The following is an 18,220-nucleotide window of genomic DNA, read 5'->3' as shown; positions in this document are numbered from 1 at the left end:
CCCAGTTATGCTCAACACTTTCAAATAGATCTGAGTGCCTCACTCAGAACTGTGAACCATCAAGGACCATGTAATATTGGAGGGAACCCTCCAACATAAGATAGACCAAGATAAACAAATAAGGGGAAATGGGGGAACTTCAAAGAAACGGAGGCAACGCACGGAGAGAAAAAATACTATAATATTGAAGTTAAAAAAAAGACACAGTGTTCATTTTTAATATAATAATAACTTCTTTAAAATACCAGGATGCCCTTTAAAGAGAGAGACAGAGCATTCAGAAAACAAGAAAGAAGTCATGGAGATTAAAAATGTTAAAAAAAAAAAAAAAAAAAGAAAAAGAAGAAGAAGTCACAGAGATTACAAATATGATAGGAAAAAATTCAGTAGCAGGGTTGAAAGATAAAGTTGAGGAAATCTACCAGAAAGTAAAACAGAAAGATACAAAGTTGGAAAGCAGGAAAGACGGGGAAAAAATGGATACAAACCAAGGAGGGGCAATGTCTGGATAAGAGTTACAAAAGGACAGAAGAGAGAAACTAAATCATGATGGAATCCCAGAACTGAAGGACTTCGGTTTCCCAATTAAAAGGGCCACTGAGTACCCAACACAGTGAATAAAAACAGACCCACACCATCCCCGTGAAACTTCAGGACTTCCAGGATAAACAGAAGATGCTAAAAGCTTCCAGAAAGAAACAGGTCATATTCAAAGAAGTCCAGGAGGCAGACTGGCATTAGCAGTACTGGATTCCCAAGGCCAAAGGGATCAAGGTCTTCAAAAGGCCTCAGAAAGGAGAAATGGCTTACAACCTAGACCTCTATACCCAACCAAAGTGTAAACCCATCACGGGGATAGAATAAAGGTATTTTTCAGGAATACCTTTTCTCACAAAATTCACTTCCCATTTACCCATTCGCAAAAAGCTACTGGAAGATGCATTCCTCCCAAAGGAGGAGACAAACTTAGAATCCTGGAAAACAGGCCCAACACAGGAGGTGGAAGGAATTCCCAGGATGAAAATGAAGCTAAGTTTCAAAATCATAGCTGAGCATCAGACCTAGGGGAAAAGCAGTCCTTATCACGGCTGGAGGACTGAGAAATTCAGGATTGGTGAATCCAAAGGACTTGTCTTATTTCTATTTTTATAAGAAATTAAGAGCTCACCTGACGTGTTTGGAGGTATTAGGAAGAATTTTATAAGTCCTATTAATTATAGAATTATATTCTTATTTTATAAAATTATGAATTTGATAATTCTGAAATTATAATTTTATAACTTGTAAAGTTGGAAGATGAATTCATGAGAGAGACACAGAAAACCAGTTAAACAATCACAACAACCAAGAGGCAAGTTACTAATTCCAGGAAAAACAGAAAGTTATATAGGAAAGAACGCGTAATCACAACGTGCTACGTGGCTCTTCTCTGGACAATGTTTACAGAAGGACTAATGGAAACGTGGAACGTTGATTTGATAAAACTGGTTATGTAACCAGAAAGGAGAGAAGTAAGGGAGAGAAAAATCTCATACTCCATAGTAAGATGTCCACCGAAGGAAAAAAAAACAAGCAATAGAGCACAAATATGATGTCTGAAACCAAGAAGGTAAAGAGCGTCCGACAGAGCTGAGTTCACAGTGATTACCTCTCAGGTCAGGGTGGCGGTTGACGCCCAGAGCTCTTTTGTGTGATAAGTCTCGTAGCATCACTTGATGTCCTGAACTGTGTGCATCCATTGCTTTCACAGGATCACTTGAAAGTTGACACAAGAGGCATTCTGAGTTCTGGTCCGAGTTCTTCCCTGTCCTGCTGCAGGATTTCAGTTTCTCGCGCGTCAGATGAGGAGCTGGTGACGCCAGAAGTTGGGGGTGGCGCTCAGAGCCCAGTGGGTGGCCTCTCCTCAGACACCCTTCTCATCCTCTGAACTCTTGGTCCTGAAGTCTATCCCTTTCCCGCAATAATTATGTTTCTTCAACCTCTAGAATAAACTGGAGGAGATCTGGGTGCATCTTTATGGAGCTCAGGAGAAGTTTCTAATATATATATATATTTAACATAAGATGATGACAAAATGCAGAGTAAGGACAATATTGTGAAGCCTGGTGTCTCCACGTGTTTGATGACATCACACTCTGCTCTCTGATGTCCTTGTCTCCTGAACTGGATCAAATATGTTTGGCCTTTCTCCTCAAACCAGCTGAAAACTTTCTGATGGTTAGGGACCAGAGCTAATGTATTTTTTGTTTGGTTGCTTGGGGTTTTTTTGTTTTTGTTTTTCTTGCATCCCCCACTTGGCATGAGAGTCACTTGATAACTCTCTTCTGAACAAGCCACGGGAGGCCCGCCCTGTCTTGGTAAGAGGTCCTGCGGTGACATGTCCCTAAGGGGGACAGATTTATTTTAAACGAGAATAAAAAAAGCAGGATGACAGTGGGGGATTTTGGTCACAGGACCTGAGGAACTGCTTGAGTGATTCTCTGTGTACCACCCCATTTCTAGTTTTTGCTGGTGTTTTGTCCAGTCCTGGAGACATTGCTGGGTTCGGAACCAGACAACACCAAGACTTCAGCTGTCCCGTGCCGCTGCTGTCCTGGGTGGCCTTGGAAAAAGCTCAGATATAATTGTTTAGCTTCCTTTTCTCCCCGGTGAGATAAAAGGATCGGACCAGCTGATGGCCCTTCTTGGGCCAAGATGGCAGGAGTCATGACTGTTAACAAAGAGTTGGACACCTTGTGAGGGCTGCTGGGGGCAGCGCGGGCGGGGAGAGAAAGCCTTTGTTCAATCCAGAGGAAGGAAGAATAATTGTCACACCAGGTAGTAGAGGGCCGGGCTGGGTAACAGACATGGAAAGGGAAGTAAAATAAAGTACAAGTAAACTGCAGGTGGAGTAATTCATGAAGAAAAGGGCACCTCTGCCCACATCACTTCAGGGGACTTTGGCTGAGAGAGGACTTGGTCTGCAGTCTGTGCCCGATGCAAAGCTCAGTGATTCCAGAAGATGGTAACAGTGTGATTTCCATCAGTCACTGATTTCTGAAGAGGATCGCTGGTACCTCTGTGGGGCAAAAAGCCAATGAGCATCTGGTGTGAGGGCTGGGAGGGCTTGGGTGGGAGGAAGGCAGACCTGGAAAGCAGCTGTGAGGGGACCCGTGATGGAGGACTGGCTCCAGTGCTTCGTCCGCCCAGGACACTTGCCCACACACCGCGGCTTGGGAGAAGGTCCCCTCCCCACACCTCCGCTCTCCTGAGAAATCCTCTTCCTCTCTCCACAACTTGCAACTCGGGTTCCAAAGCCTGGGGCGCAGGGGAGGGGTTGTCATCTCTGTGTTCTCCCCGAACGCTGCCTCCCTCATACCGTCATCTGGTCATAGGGTCAATGGATCCCTGTTTTAATCCAAACCCATCACCATGTCCCACCTACTGGGCTCAGTGCATCCATCCAGGGATGAGGCTGTGACCCAAGTCTGGCCCATTGGTCAACTTATTTGGGATATTTCAAATTAGAGCTGAATAAAAACAATCCAGGTCCTCTTCTTCTGTGCATCAAAGCTGGGTGTCAGATTACCCATGGTGGGTGAAGAAAGCTGCTCTGAGAGAAGGAAGCCCCCAGGTTAGGAAAAAGAGAATGTTAAGATTTAGGGGCTACAGAGCAGTTGGTGCCCCCTTAGCTCTGACATCTGAGAAAGTAAAAACCCCACGGGGTGGAGGGAGGGGATAGCTCAGTGGTAGAGCGCGTGCTGAGCATGCACAAGGTCCTGGGTTCAATCCATCAGTCCTCACTGGTAAGGATGAGTTTGGGAAAGGGTTTGACCAGGTAACAGTATTTGTGGGGCACGGATTTGAAGCCTGTTTGCTTTCAGGCACCTCTCCGCCTTCTGCAGTGTCCGCATCATCCCCTGGGCAGTGCTCCTCCCACCGACAGATGGCAGCGGGGACCTGGTAGCTGGCTGGCACAGCATACTTGGAGACCGAACTTGTCCCTTCATAATTTCCTGCTGAGTGTCTAGCACTGTGGAGTGCAGGCCGGGGAGAATGAGGAAGTACGTAACCTGTTCCCTCTGTTTGGGGAAGGGAGATCACGATGTTATCTGGCGAAGACACTCAGCTGATACTTGTCAATTGACACGCTGATCTGTGGGACAGAATTAGACTATAACCCAGGACTATATAATCAAGTGCTGGGTGGCGTGTTATACAGGCGGTAACAGCTGTCGATTTTTTCTTTTCAGGGTCTCTTGACCTTGATGCTGAAGGTCAATATGTGGCTTCTACCAGCTTGGGTCTGCTTATGGGCCGGACCACAAGTGAGGATGAACCCCCGGAGAATCAGGAAAGACCCTGCCGAGCGCTTGGAGCAGCTTCTCTGCTGCTTATTCAAAGTGCATGCCACGTACTGAGAAATGCATTCGAAACGGATCCTGCCTTTTTTTCAGCAGCTGCATCTCAGAAGAAGGGGAGGCGAGACTGACCTGGAGGCACAGGGAGACGGTCACGTGTGCTGAGCCCTGGAAACTACACACGGGGGCGCACCATCCGTGCACGCTGCTGACAGAGGGTCAAGAGAACTCTTGTCGCTGATGACTCTTTTGCAGGTTCTCACTGAAAAAAGTCATGATGGGACCCCAAAGGCAAATGTGCCCCTTGTGAAGACCAATGATCATAAATTCTCCTGCTCTCCAGACAGCTACAGCAAGACACCCAGAGGCTTTGCCAGGGAGACATCACTGCTGGCACCGCCTCGCATGGAGCCATGCTTAGGGGAGGGTGGCTGGCCGGTGCTGGGATGTGATGAAATCAGGACCGATTTCTGAAGAAAGCCTTGAAAACTTAAAATCAAACTACAAATTATGATGACTCATCCTTCCATAAATCCTGACTGTGGTGATTTCACTTGGTCTCAAGCAGAAAGCCACGTGCAGCTTCTGGGTCAAGTTTAAGTCCGCGTAGCTCCTCACTTAATGGTACAAAATTGCGGTTGACTTCTTTTCTTCTCCTTCTCCTCTTCTTCCTCTTCCTCTGCCTCTCCTTCTTCTTTTTTCACTTTCCATATGTTTATCTCTTGACTCACCAATCTAATTTGATACATGACACAGTGTCTTCAGAGCAGTGCCCCATGGAGTTCATTGACTGCACGTAACAAACACATACTAAATATATCTGTTACTTGATGGATATATTGAGTTTCAGCTTTTTAGATCCCAGCAAGATGTTTCATATTGATTAAATATCACCTAATATAGATCCCATGGTCACTCAGCTCCAAGTGCACAAGAAAAGTCCCTTAAGGCTTTTGTTAGCTAGCTTTTAACCTCTGACCCTCTTAAGAGAGTTTCTTGTATCCCCATTTGCTCAGTCATCATCTTCCTTAATCTTTATTTTCTGCAGAGGCAGAACCCAGGTCCTCAAAGGCAAAGGAGGAATTTAATTCCATGGCTCCTCTCTGTGGATATGAGGTGGCACAGGGTCACATCTGTCGTGGCTCCAGCGCCATGCTCTGTCTCCAACACAGGCTTCCAGGGAGGTGTGGGAAGGCGGGCGGTGTTCCAAGTCTTTCCTCCGAACATCAGCTGGAAATACAAACTCACTCTGGAACTACGACCTGGACCTAGGTTTTAAGAGGAAGACAAAGATGTTAACAGCATTTGATGCTCATAACGTGTGACCGTGTCCCAGTTAGCTAATTTGTTGTTGATTAGCTGCTTGCATGAAGTACATCACCCTAAGTAACTTAGGTCTTTGCCTTCTAACGGCAGAAGTTTAGTGGCGGTCTGTGTTTAAGTAAGTGGCACAAAGTTTCACTCAAAAGGGTACCAAAAAACTCCATCATTGAAAACAGAATTAGACACACTGGGTCCCCAAATAACAGACCCCAAATCCAGCTCCCCACCCCCATCTCCCATATTTAACATTGGGAGTATGCATGTGCACCAGAGGATTCATCCAAGCTGCTCAGGACGTTGTCTCTGCTGCTGACAGAGACGCTGAACGCCACGCCCCCCGCCCCCCGCCCCAGCGCCACATCTGGTGAAACGGCAGAATATCAGCTCTGCGGCACCGTCAGCAGTGCATCCTGGCTGTCGTTATTTAGGTGCCGTCCTCTTGGGCAACTTGCTCCTACCCAGAGCTCTCCCCCACCTCCATCACGTTTCTCCACCGTTTCCGTCCACCTGCACCACCCAGAGTGTGCAAACCCAGAGGTCCCGAGGGTCCTCAGAACCCACAGAAAAGCCCCTCCAAGTGATCTCCTCTGGTCTGCGTATCCAAGGAGACCAGACCCAGCCTCTTCCCCTGCCTTATCGGCCCAGGAGCCCTGCCCTCTCTTCCTGCTTCTCTGAGCTTCTCCCCTGCGGAAGGGCCAAAAATTCATTTTCTGTGAACTTTCAGCCGTTCTGATGCTGACTGTATTACGAGAGAGTCTGCAACTTCTGGTGGAACCAGCTCTTGGGTCTTTCTACAACGTTTGGGGGCCAGATCTGTGTTCTCAGGTTCAGGCTCGCCACCCTAAAAACAAGAGCACTTTTGTGGGAATCGCCCCTTCCCCTTCCCTTCTCCACACTCTCTCTAGATTTCCACATTCTGGAGGAAAGCCAGGCTCCTTTCTTTTTCGTTGTTTTTACTGTAGCATTTCAAGCTAGCCCCGGCCGGTGTCCAGCTCTCTCTCTCTCCTCCCTTGGTCTTCCCCCTCCCGGCTCCTGTCCAAAGACTAAAGCTCTCCAGGAGTATTTATGGACCCGGGTATCTACCGTGACCTTGTGCTCACACTGATCCCTGGCTTGAGCTGCTCTGCTCTGCCAGTCACAAGGTGATGGGGGTGGGAGTGGGAGGACAGGGCATCACCCAGGAGCCGCGCATTTATTTATAGAACCGGCCTTTTCCTCTCCTTGGGGTTGTCTGTGAATGCAGCGGTTCCCAAATCCTCAGCAGCCTCTCTGGGAGACAGATGATGGCATTGGGGGGGGCCAAGAGTTCTCAGGTCAGGGCACCCAGGGACTGCTCCCCCCACCTCCGTGGGACAAACCCAAGGAGGCCCAGGTTCCTAGGGATGGTTGACTGCTCAGTATTACAACCTCCTTGGAGCCCCAGAGCTGTGGCCAGGTGCTCCTAGCCACGCTTTCCCCTGGGTTCAAAGTCAACTTTCTGGTCACCTCTCACCTGCGTCCTACCCGCAGGGTAACCCTTGCTGGATCTCCAGGCAGAGCCAGCCTCCCACGTACACCCCTCCCCTCCCCTGGGCACCGGACCCTCCCTGCGAGCCCTCCCTAGTGTTTTCCTCTCTGACCCACCCCCCCAGGCCATGGAGGGACCAGGACTGGCCTTGACTCCCTAATACTGAGCCTGGATCGCAGAAGGCACTTGATGAAGGGTTCATTGAATGAATGGAAATTGCTGAAGACTCAGCAGTAGTCGACCACACACTGTAATGACCTTGGAGACTTTTTGATATAAAACAGTGGAAAGGGGAGAAAAAAATCCAACAAAACCAGCAGGAGGTGGGGAGGGGAGTGGATCTGCAGGTAAAGATGAAGGGAGGGAATGGAGAGGGGTGGAATCCCCAGTATTACCTTGAAGTCACCTGCGGTAACACTGACTCCTCCAGCCTTTGTTAACCCAAAGCAAGGGGACAGAGGTGCTTTCAGAGGCAAACCAACGAAGCTTTAGAGGTAGAACATTAGGCCTTGGCCTACAGAGGAGGGAGGAAGTCGGAGGTTTTGCAAAAGGGGAAGCAGCCTCCTGAAATTGCAGCAGGGGTAAGAGTGGCCTCCCCCAGGCCCCCAGCCCCCCAGGCCCCCAGCCCCCAGCCTGGTGAGTCCGCCTTCTCTCAGGCTGGGTGGTAGCATCTTCCTGATCCCCTTTTGACTGGATGTCCTTAGATTGTGACAAGTTGCTTCGAGGTCTGGATTCTGTGCAGTGCCTGGGGACACTAGGTGTCTCTGTATTTAGTATATAAATCAACCTCTAGCCAAGACATAGAAACAGCCTAAATGTCCATCAACAGATGACAGGATAAAGAAGAAGTGGTATATGTATACAACGGAATACTATTCAGCCGTAAAAACCGACAACATAACACCATTTGTAGCAACGTGGATGTTTCTGGAGAATGTCATTCTAAGTGAAGTAAGCCAGAAAGAGAAAGAAAAATACCATATTGAGATGGCTCATGTGTGGAATCTAAAAAACAAACAAACAAACAAACAAACATAAATACAAAACAGAAACTGACTCATAGACATAGAATACAAACTTGTGGTTGCCAAGGGTGAGGGTCGGGAAGGGACAGACTGGGAGTTCAAAATTTGTAGATACTGACAGGCATATGTTGAATAGACAAACAATATTATACTGTATAGCACAGGAAAATATATACAAGATCTTGTGGTAGCTCACAGTGAAAAAAAATGTGACAATGAATATATATGTTCATGTATAACTGAAAAATTGTGCTCTACACTGGAATTTGACACATTGTGAAATGACTATAATTCAATAAAAAAAAGGTTAAAATTAAAATAAAATAAAATAAATCAACCTCACTTTTTTTTTTAATTTAATGGAGGCATTGGGGATTGAACCCAGGACCTTGTGAATGCTAAGCACACACTCTACCACTTGAGCTGTATCTTCCCCACCACAACTTCATTTTTGAATTTACTTTTATACTTACAAGGCTGACTTCTATGCTGTAGGATCAAGCTGATAACAAAAGAACAAGACTGGGAATCAGGAAGCCTGGTTCCTCTCTCCCCTCGGGGGCCCAGCTAGCTGCCTGCACTGGCAGTTGGATTTTCAGCTTTTTTCCCTGTTCAGGAGGTCCTTATGAAGAAGGCCCACTTCGGTTTCTGTGTGACCCTTTTGAACCAACCTTGGAGCTGTTTTCCATTCCTAAGATTGTGCCTTGGTAAACTTGGACCTCCTTTGTAAGATCTCTCTGTGCGATCACCCTCTGTGAACTCTGAGGGCCAGAAAAGTATGATAAACAAAAGCCGCCCCGGAGGGAGTTTCTCAAGCTCCAAATGTTTGATCTCAAAATCTGGCTGAATTTATTGGCTGAAACCACCAGTGGCAGACTATTTCTGGTTGACCTCTCTGCTCTGGGCACCAGCCACCCCCAATCTGAACACTCAGCATCTCAGCCCTTCCCCGAGCCTCTGCACAGACACCTCTCCGGGGATACGCGCCCATGTTCTTCCTGGAACCAAATAACCCAAAAGAGCCTTAAAAAAATACATTTAATAGTTGGAGAGGCTCCCCTCTCCTTGTAGCTTCTGAGCTCATTGCCTCTGGGAACAAGTGACATTTAGATGCTGGTGTGTAAGTTGTTTTTTCTTTAGTTTAGTTTTCGTGTCCACATTCCTCTGCAAAGTATTTTCACATTTTTAAGGCAGCTTCCCTCAAGGGTCAAGTCAGACTGATTCCTCTTCTGTTCCCTTTATTTCCCCGCAGCTCAACTCGCTCTTACTCACCCACTTCCCCATTTCTCAAATTCAAACTCATTCTACTCTCGGTGAAGATATTTCCCCCAACTTTCTGGAATTTCCACTTCTCAAGGTTATGTCCCCTGGGCCACAGCCAAAGCTGGGCCCACCCGAGGAGTGAGGGCAGCGAAGGTCAGGAAGGGGTGGTCTCGGCTCCACGCAGGGGTCGGGGGGGGGCAGGGCTGCCCTGAAAAGGGGCCCAGGACCCACAGACAGGGTGAGAAGAGACGGGCGGGGGACCACCACACCCACGACCCAGCAAAGGGAAGCAGCTTTCTAACTATGAGACTGCAGGAGGCTGCCAGTCACAACCAGAAAAGCAGGCAAGTCACACCCTGCCCTTCAGCCCCAAACTTGACCTCTCTTTGTAACAGGCCCATGAGGGTAACACCTCTTCTTCCAAGATTGCCATTGAGAGTTTTGTCTAATTTGCTGCAATTTTCCTAAACAGAGTATACCCCTTTTTTTTTTAAAACTATTTCCATTTATTTTTTGATGGAGGTACTAGGGATTGAACCCAGGACTTCATGCATGCTAGGCATGCGCTCTACCACTGGGCCATCCACACCCGACTCTCAGTTATAAAACTCTCATCAGGGCACCATGAACAGTCACAACTGGGACAGGTCACAACTCCAGGGGGCGCCATTCGTGTAGACTACAACATAACTATCACAATAGCAAGCACCTCTCCTCCTTAAAACTTAGAGACATTTGAAATTTTTCTTCTAAAGGTAAACTGGTTGAGTGGAAAGAAGACGTAAGTAACAATCCCATCACGGCCACAAAACGACTTTGTGGCCCTGGCAGGTCCCCATGTCTCACATCTGCCAAATAAGGGAGTTGGGACGAGACCATCTCCCAGGGTCCTGCCCTCTGTCAATGACATCTTCTTTTCTTTTTTTGTTTTTTTGTTTTTGTTTTCGATTTTGTTTTTGTTTTGGCAATGACATTTTCTGATCAGCAGAAAGTGAGATTTCTCTCATCAGTAAGTTACATGAAGGGGAGGTTTTGATTCGTCATTTTCGTCTATCACCCCTCCAGCATCTGAAGTTGCTCAGCCCGGTTCTGACTTAAACACTCTTCCTCGCGAGGCTGTGGATTTTTGCAGTCCAGTGAATGGGGACTCATCAATGCCAATTTTCTTTCTTGGTTTTCTGAGCTTGGATCTTCGCTGCATTGTTAAAATCAGAGGCCCTAATTTGAGGAATTAACTGAGGTGGTCCCTGGAGGTTCAACAGCAGCTGTGGCCTTTCAGGGTCTCACTTTTGCAAAGAGAGGGGAAAAAAAAAAAAAAAGGCAGGAAGGTTGACGAGATAACTTGAGGAGACAAAGCATTCCATTCTAGGTTTTTGGCCGTGGGGCTGAGTCATGGCTCCTCCTGGGTTTTGTTCCCTATCAAATCGCAACTTGGCCAAAATTTTCTGCCAGAGGTCATCAGCCAGGGCTGCGGAGGGCAGTGGAGAGACGCGTCCTGGGCCAATCCCAGAGCAGTTCTGTGGTACCAAGTCCCGGGAAGGAGGCTCAGGAGAGACGCCTCTTCTCAGCTGGCTGCATCCAAGCATTTGTCAGGAGCTCCAGCTGTGAGGAGACAAGCTCATAAACAGTCCTTCTGAGCCCTGAGGTCGATCTGTAATCTGACACATGTGCAGAATTGGGAGATTAAAGCAGTGCTTCTCAACCACTGGGGGGAGGGCGTGGGGGGGTGCGTGACACTGTCAGGCTTCTATTCCAAATGAATACTTAGAGCACTAAAATTTGAAAGTGATGTTTAGAAAATTCAGAGTGGATTCAAGGTCACCTTTCAATACTGAAAAAACATTTTAAAGTCCTCTGCAAGAATTCCTCTGAAGGAGGGAACTGTTTTTGTTTAGAAAAGTACCTTGAAGGGACATTTAGGTTTTAAAAGATGGGACAGAGCCTAAAAAGACAGACCCAGGGGAGGAATTATTGAACTGTTGTGCATAATAAAGAGGAAGAAATGTGGTTTTTTTGTTTGTTATTTTTTTAAAAGCTAAAAAAATTTTTTTTAATTGAAGTATAGTTGTTTCACAATGTTCTGTTAGTTTCTGGTGTACAGCATTGTGATTTAGTTTTATATATATATATTTTTTCATTACAGGTTATTACAAGATATTAAATACAGTTCCCTGTTCTATACAGTAAGACCTTGTTGGGTTTTTTTTGTTTATTATTGTTGTTGGAAATAGTTCAACCAAGAGGTGGAATGGTAGTGGGGTCTGTGCGATGCAATTGGAAATGGAGACCCCAGAGTTTGGTCACCTACCTAGGCTTCCAGCTATGAAGCCTGTCATGATGCACTTTGTGATAAAGCAAATTTAGTTAGAAGAGAATTGGTACTTGGCTCCCCTCCTCTGCCCAACTCCCATCCTTATCCAGAGTTGGGCTAAGTTTCTTTTTTTTTTTAATTGTGGTAAAATATATGTAACTTAAAATTTCCTCTTATAACCATTTTTAAGTGACAGTTCACAGCAGTGTGGCTGTGCTGGGCTCAGGGTCTCACTTCCTCTGGGGGGAGGGGAGGACTGTGGGAGGGGGTGGCACAGCCTCAGAAGACAGAGGGTGCTTTCATGCCCCGTGATCTCCCTGCCCGTCTCCTTGGCACCATCTAACTAGGAGGTTCCTGAAGTTGGGGCTACCATCCTGGAAGGCCGGCTAACCCCAGGATGGGAGACTGACGCTATGGATGGTTAAGCCAGAGTGGTCAGTCACCACTCGGGGGATGGGGCCGAACCATAGGATGGAATTACAGCACACAGCTGGACCTCTGGAACGCCTGGCCTGCAAGTGGAACAAGCTCACCTCTGGTCATTTCATTAACCAATCTGCGTTTTGGGGGACTGAACACGTGGACTCCATGTGTTACCTGTGGAGGAGTTTACTGTGCATACAGCTGTATAGGTAGTACCTAGCACACAAGCACTCAGGAGGTACTAGGTATTACCAGCCCTGTCTAATGCTCAAAGTTGAGTGGTTGCATTCCTGGGATGTTAACCTGTTCTGCAGTCATTCTACAGCCACAGGGTTTACATTATTATTATTATATTATTACTACTACTACTTTGGTGAAGACGTCTTTAAAAAGATGCTAAGAACACATTTCAGTCACTGCAGGTATAGGGACTTAGGAACAGCCATCGGATCCAGAGTGAAGAACAAGAATTCACTGGAGGAAGGAAGCTGGCTCCAAGTTCACCATAAGCAGGGAAGCCAGTGTGGAATTCTCAGTGATCTGGGGAGGGCACTGGGCTTTCCATTAACCAGGGGCCGGAGATTCGAGTGAGTCCTGCCAGAAGCATCATCAAGTGTCAGGGAGAACCCTCGGTGATAACTAAGCCAGGCGTAAAGTCATCTTTCTAATGGGAGAGAAGGGCATGCCCTACGGGGACTGTGCAAATCAGGTGTTCTGCCTGAGGGAGCACGTGGTATGAGAGCCTCGTTCTTCACCCGTGCAGAGGACGGACCCTGAGCCAGCCCCTCTGGACTCTCACTCTGGCTCTGCCACAGGCCAGCAGAGGTCCCCCTGGCTGATGTCCGAGGGAAAGGAAGTCCCCAGCTAATGAAAAGGCAGGACATTTCTCTTACCGCACAGCTGGCTCCTTACAAATCGAAGGATGTACCCCAGTATGTCTTCCTTTGTTCCTCCGAAGTTTCTGCTAATTGCTTTTTGTTTCAGGGCTGAGCTCTGAGCGGGGAAGAGCCCGTAGCAGAAAATAATGACACCACCACCTGAAATGAAGGCAATGATGGCAGAGCCTTCTAACCAAAGACCCCTTGGCCCGACTGGGGCAGGAGCTGTCTCTTCCGGCCACCCTGGCTGACGGCTCTCCGCTCCCTCGAGAGCTTTTCTTCCCTTCTCTCCGCTCAAGCGCTTTCCTTCCATTTCCCCTTCGGAGCAGTAAAGCGGCTGTTCACTTGGTCCCTCTGCCTCTGCTGTGTGAATTCTTTCCCAGCCAGGGGGACAAGGACCCACACTTCGGTGGGCTTCCTAATTCAGGGGTCCCTCCAACTGCTAACTGTATGAAGAAGATCTTCAGTGCATAAAACATAAATTTTATGGACACACACTAGTACTGACTTCCGCCAGAAAAAGATTGTGAAAGACTGAAATAGGCAGGAAAAAAAAAGCTTGGTGAGGACTCAGATCAGCTGCCCCATCTCTGTTCTCTTCACTCTCACCTTCAAGTTCCTTTCAGCTCTGTAAATCGTAGAAACCGATGCTAGTGGAAACGATCCTTGTCCCTGGACGTGTGTCTGTGTCAGAGAGGACGCAACTGATTATTGCCTTGCGGCCACACCTCATCTGTACCTATTCATAAGTTTATTTCAGAATTCCTTATTCTCTCAATCTGTCTAGGCTCTTTGAGTTCTCCTTGGCATCACTCATTTTACTGGTCCCCTCATTCATTAATGAGTTTAATAAAATCTTTGACATGTGTTCATTTTTTACATCTGTATAGAAAGCATGGTTATGCCCTTTTCTAAAAATTATTTCAACACTTCATAAGGTAAAAATTAAAAAAAAAGACTTATTCCAGATGAGGGAAAATAAAAAACCACTTCATGGGGTTATTGTGAAAATGAAGGGGGTTCACGCATGTACAATCCTCAGAGTGGTGCTTGGCATGTAGAAGCACCAGGGGTTTGTGATTACTGTTATTTTCTAGATTACAGTCCTCAGTACCCTAGGATCTAATTATTAATGTCCATCTCCCTATAGTGTGCAGGGGCCGTTAGGATAGGAACTTTGCAGCCCAGAGCCCAGTAGAACCAAGAGCCAAGAAAGAACACGGTAGACCCTCAATAGATGACCTGAATCGTATAACACAGGTTGGCAAATTAGTTTTTGTAAAGGACCAGGTAGTTACTAATGTAGACTTTGTGAGTCAAAAGGTCTCCATCCAACTGCTTGATTCTGCGGGGATGGAGAAGCACCACAGACATTACATACACGAATGGGTGGGGCTGTGTTACAATGAAACTTGATAGACTCTGAAATTTGAATTTAATATAATTTTCATACGACATGAAATATTATTCTGCCTTTGATTTTTTTTCAACCATTTAAAAATGTAAAAGCCATTCTTAGCTTGAGGGCTGTCGATAAACAGGCAGTAGGCTGGATTTGGCCCCAGGCCATGGTTTACTGAGCCCTGAATCAGATCCTGGGTCTGTCAAAGGCCAGAATTATGTCTTCTTCATATAACCTTTAATCTAGTCCTTTTCGAGTAATTGATGTTCACATGTTTGTGGAATTAACTAACACTTGGATAAAGGCAAAAGGGAGACGTTTTAGGAGAGTAACTTGCAGAGTCAGTTCAGAAAGATTCAATCTGGGATGACAGGAGTTTAGCGGGCTTGGCTCAGCCTGTCGTGTGGCTGGGGTGGGAGCCACGAGTCCTAACTGCATCAAGCAAATGCTCCGCCATCATCACTCTTAACTGAAATCTTAAGTGACGCTGATGATTTTATAGCGTCCTGGAAACTGCCTTAGATCCTTTTAAAATAATAAATAATAGTAAATAAAATAGAATTGAAAACAAAACAGAATTTTAAATAAAATAGAATTTTAAATCATAAATAAAACAGAATGATAAATTCGTCTAAGGAGAAAGTACATGCTGATCAGAAAATGTGACCAGAATCACATTACAAGATATGTCCTCCCAGATAAGCTAGAAAAACTGTCGGACTGGGCAATTTCATAGACCAGAGATAGGAATTTTCCAGAGTCAGGAAACTAGCACATCAGCATCCAAAAGCACAGAGGCCCAGAATTTGATCCACCTACGGAGTTGAAAAGGACCCAGCTGGGACCTCCAGATGCTGCCGGCTTCGCCTCCTGGCACTGACGCCTCCCTCCCCCTCCCCCGGACTGTCTCCCAGACACACAAAAGCATTTGCCTCCAGCAAGGGAACCCGCTCCTCCCTGAAGATCACACGGCCCCACACAAAGACATGGCTGGCTGTATTTTTGCTTAGGGGTTCATGATTCCGTCTCTCTCTCTCTCTTTTTTGTGCTACTGATTTCTTTTAGGGCTCAGGCAAAAGTTAATTTGGAGGGTGAACTTTCAAACAGGAATCCTATAAAGAGCAGCAGTTCTCAGTGCAGGACTGTGACCAAACAAATTTGGAAAACTGCTATAGCAGGAGAACCTCTCTGGAAAATGAAGGAAGCCTGAACAGAAACTGGAAAAGAGCTCAAGTTTTAAAGATGCATGGAACATGACAGAATGCCTAAACACGTACGCGGTTTCAGAAAGAACAGACTCACAGAGCGAGTCCCAACTTCTGGCAATTTACCAGTGAGGAAAGAGGATCAGGCATCTCAGGGACTATCCACAGCCCCATTGTGCTGGCTGAGCCTTCAACCAAGCTCTCTTCTTCAACTTGACTCAGGCCCTTTGCATAGAAGATGCAGAGAGGAAAAGGGAGGGGCCTTTCTTTGATCTAAGACAAATGATCACCTGTTGATTTGCAGCTTTAAAAAGATTTAAGGTAATTTCTCTTCCTGGGAACAAGATAGCCCACAACTCCACCACTTGGTGACAAGCCACAGTGATGCTTGTTTCTAAGATGGGTGGTGAGCACAGATCCTTCCTTGTCCCTTCTTGCATCAGACCACACACTGCAATAATGTTTGAAGGAAGGGGGCAGCACTGTTGGAAAGAAATGAGCAAAGCCTCTCCCATCATCACCAAGAAATGATTCTTCCATCAGCACCCACGGGGGACGTGGCATATGGGAAACACTCAATAAATTCTCCCACTGTCTTGGACACAGTAAGAGTGGAAGAAGAAATAGGGAAGGGTAGGGGCAGAGAGCTCGCCACAAAAGAAGGAAAGTTTATAGGATCCACTTTCCTGTACTTCTGCAATGATTCCAAAATAGCTGTAAGATATTTAGAGAAGCCTGTGGTTATTTCAACAAATATTCCAACTGACCAATTATTCTCCCGGACCCCTGAAATTCTCTGATTTCTATCCACGTGACATTGCGGTGAACCTCTCTGTTTTCTCCTTACATTTATTTCCTTAATTCAATCTCTCGGATTCAACTTCAAGCTTTATTGCACTTCTGAAAACATGTGGTCACCTCGGGACTGAGTCACTCACTCATCTCCCGCCTGTGGACCGGTCGCTTGTGGCTACTGAGCTGAAAAAGGATGCCTTGGTGGTAACAATCACCCTGGTCTCGTTAGGATTTGCATGAGGGATCTCAGTGACTGCAGATACGAACCGTTTCTCGTTTTGAATTGAACTGTGCCAAGAGAATTGAGTATAATCGAGGAGAATTCTTGCTCCTAACAAAGGTTTCATTTTTTTCAGATGTGAATCAGGTTCATTATTTTTTTTTTTTAAAGCAGTAACAAAACAGAAATGGGGCTTTTGAACATGTAGCTCCCTCTCTGCTGCCACGAAGTGGGAAGGGGGCTAGTAAAGAAGAATTTTGCTTTTCTTTTTTGAACACACTTTATTTTTTAGAGCAGTTTTCAGGTCACAGGATTTTATTCTCCATACGCTCTCCTGCTAACTTCCTCTCTTCTCCTCTCCCTCTTGACTGAGCATTAGAAAGGAATTTTTACTCTGTCCCGTTTTCAGAATGCAGCTTCGTGCTCCTGTTCTCAAGTTTGGATTTCTTTAAGTTACTATAAACCGTGGTGCCTGGTTACCGAGTGTTTTAACTCTGTAGCTTACTTTTAAAAGATGGATATTGCTGTCATAAGTTATTTTTGACTCTCATAAAACCCTTGACTGATTCAACAAACTTCCTCCCCCATAACCTGAAGTTAATGGCTTTTTAACCACTTTAAAACTTTTTTTTCTTTTGGACTTTTCAAGCCCCCAACTTAAAACCCAGTACACACTTACACACACATGTAAGTGAAATAAAATTCCAACCCAGTACACACTTACATACACATGTAAGTGAAATAAAAGTTCCACAAAACAATGTTTTCTTTCACTATTTACTCATACAAACACTCTATTTTTTCTGGCCTCTTCTAATCCACAGCCTCTATAATGGGGTTTGACCTGCTGTTTGAAAACCACGGCCGGCAAGACTGACTGCAAGTCTTTGGGAGTGGAGCCCCCTAGTGACCATCCACACACATTAAATCATATTTTAGACATCTTATTTTTCCCGAAAATTGGGGTTATTACAAAGATCAACCAAGAGGGAGAAAGAAAAAAAATAATGTGTCGGGGGAAAAAAAAATCAGGATTTCAGAAGACCTTACAGTCAGTGCCAGTTCTGGGGTGAAACAGATCGCTTTCATCTTGGCACGCCACCACGAAGCTGGACAGATCTGTCCAGACTCAGGGTTTTAGAAAAATATTGTGATTATGCCTGAATGCACCAAATTAGCTAAGTGTGCTGTCATTTTTGGTGTCTAGAACAAAAATGCCTTTTGGGATCTACACGGTGTTTTGCAATTGCTTATTTGTGACTGTGAGTTTGCACATCTTAAGGACTCGACACATTTTGTCAGCCTAGTCTAGAAATGCAGACAGCGCAGGCTGGCCGTGTTCACAGGGCGTGCAGCTGAACTGCGAGGCCTGTGGGCAGATTCCTGGGAAAATGTTGCGCTTGTGTTGGCTGGAGTCAGGGGTGCGGCCGCTGTAACGGAGACAGGAAGACAAGAGCACAGCCATTTTGGAAAAGGACTCGGGAACAGCCTTGGGCAAAAAAAGACCTTGCAAGCTAAAGAAGAAACG

This window comes from Camelus bactrianus, chromosome 26 (genome assembly GCF_048773025.1).
Source record: "Camelus bactrianus isolate YW-2024 breed Bactrian camel chromosome 26, ASM4877302v1, whole genome shotgun sequence".
In the NCBI taxonomy this organism is placed as follows: Eukaryota; Metazoa; Chordata; class Mammalia; order Artiodactyla; family Camelidae; genus Camelus; species Camelus bactrianus.
This window is presented reverse-complemented; position numbering follows the sequence as displayed.